Raw genomic sequence first — 2387 nt, 5'->3', positions numbered from 1 at the left:
AAACTCAAAACTCAGCCTTGTTTTAAGAGCTTTCATTTCTTCATAGTCACACTTCTTTATACTTATTTTGACTAGCAGGCTGTCTGGATTACTTCTTGGTCGACCAGAACCTCGTCTAAATCCTCCATGTCTCTTTCTTGTAGGAGTAGAAACATTTGAGAAGGAAACTCTGTTAGTAGCCATTTTGGAATTAGCTCACATGTGGGCGGAAGTTAATTAGATGTGTGAGCGGAACGTACACGTAATGATTGTCATAATGTGATGTCATCTTGATTATTTGGTCTAAAAATCAAGATGACGCGCTTCCGTGTCCGTGCTCCTTTAACCTCTAAATACGTTCATGTAATTCACTGGAAGGGGAGTACTTGTAGTGAAGAATATTGGTTCATTGTTAATGTTGTTAATAAAGTATAAACATAATAGTCATTACATTATAACTGATGCACACATGCGCAGTAGAACTATAATATAAATTAATATTTTTCTCTCTCTCTCTCTCTCGTGTTTTTTGTCTTTGTTGTTCTTCTCCATTTATCACTCTCTTTTGTTATTATTGGCGATTTTGATAATTGATGATAATAAATTGTTGGTAGAATTAGCTAACTTCTACAATACTAATCCTCATTGCTTAAAACTCATATTGCACCTATTAAAATAATGCTTAAATATATTATAAACCTGCAGTGACCAGAAGTGGTGTTAAAAGTTTTGTGCTTTAAAAAGTAAAAATAATTATAACAGATATTGATTAATTTTGTTATGATTCATATTGTATAGGAAGCTTCAACATGAAATCCACAAGTGTTCAGGCTTATACTATTAATGTAATATAAACCCATACATTCAGAAATGAGGTGCTGTATGTACCAATGGCCACCATTGATACGTAACAATAGAAATTATCCCTATTCTTACCTTACGTTAATGGTGGCCTTGCAGCACATTCTGTTTTAATGTATGGCCTTGCGTTGCGTTTATTGCACCATTTAAATCAGCTTATTGCCATTTACTGAGAAAGTTGATACTAAAAGATTGTGGACAGATACTTAAAAGTGGCTGAAATTGGTTTTCTATTTCATTAGAAACGGAATCGACTACTTTTTGACTCGTTTAAATTCACTGATAACTGAAGATGATGAGATATCACAAGGCTGTCAAAACTGCTGAGGCTGGTGAGGTTATAGCCTGACCACATTTACAACACCAATTTTTATTTCCATTTAAAGGGGAACGTGCGCTATAAAAGAGCGGGTAATTGGCATTGTGGCTTCCGTTTCATTCCGATGTAAAAATGTCGCCTCTGGATGGTGTTGCTTCGTCAATGAAAAACACTGGAAGGGGTTTTGGTACCAAATGGACTTCCATTTTACCCTGAAAGAAGACAGTGACCAGTTCTGGTTAGGCTTAATTTTGTTAAGTTGTCTTTTGCAACTAATAGGCACTGGAACTGCAGTCTCACTGACCAATATAGTTTAAAAGAGGATCATTCAGAGGCTATCACATCATACTGGTCGTTATTCTGATATACTCAATGCCTCAGGTAGTTAATTATTTTAATGAGTGATTATTTATAAATAAGGTACGGGTGATGAGGACGAAGAGCTGCCATTTTGTGCATAGATATAGAAACTGCTATGGGGACGGATACGTTAGTGTTAGTGTGGTATGGTTGACCGAAGGATGATCAGTTACAGACAGGTGTTCTTTATTATTACTGTTATAATTATTATCACCATCGTCAAAACTATTCATAATTCATTGACCGTGTTTGTTAGGCTGTTGACAGATTTTTCAGAATATACAATATTTTGATAATATTGCAAAATTATTACTTCCAAGTACTCAACTTCTATTTGTCAACTTTTTCTTCTTCAATAATTACACAAAATGGGGCGACAAATTTATTTCTCAGAACCAAGCATTTCCTTGGTATATGAGCATGTACGTGTACGTATACATGTAGGATAGCAGCTGCAACTAAAAGGAAGACTAGTTCCTTTTAAAACAAGTCATTAAGAAGATCTAAGAAGTAACTTGCTATAAACACAACTTTCAAGTCAATTATACCATTTGTCTCCTTGCTAAGCTTTCTAGGTGTGCTTGTAGGGTAACTCTCTTGCCTTTGATAATTTTTAAGTTTTTGTAATGCGTTTTGCTGGTAATTTAACCATGATAAGAACAATGAATAGTGCCAGTGCAGCATTCATCTTTGTTTCTTCCGAACTTTATTAAATGTGGCCACCATATTGTGCCCAGGGTACCTCCTTTAGTACTGTAATCAACAGAAGCGATTTCATGACATTGCGTGAATAGTTTTATACTGCACCATCTCCTTTACATTAACAGTTAATTTGTGTAATTAACGTTGTTTACAAGCTACACATACA

Source organism: Amphimedon queenslandica, unplaced genomic scaffold (assembly GCF_000090795.2).
Source record: "Amphimedon queenslandica unplaced genomic scaffold, v1.1 AMPQUscaffold_12864, whole genome shotgun sequence".
NCBI classification, from domain to species: Eukaryota; Metazoa; Porifera; class Demospongiae; order Haplosclerida; family Niphatidae; genus Amphimedon; species Amphimedon queenslandica.
Note: the sequence above shows the minus strand (reverse complement) of the source record.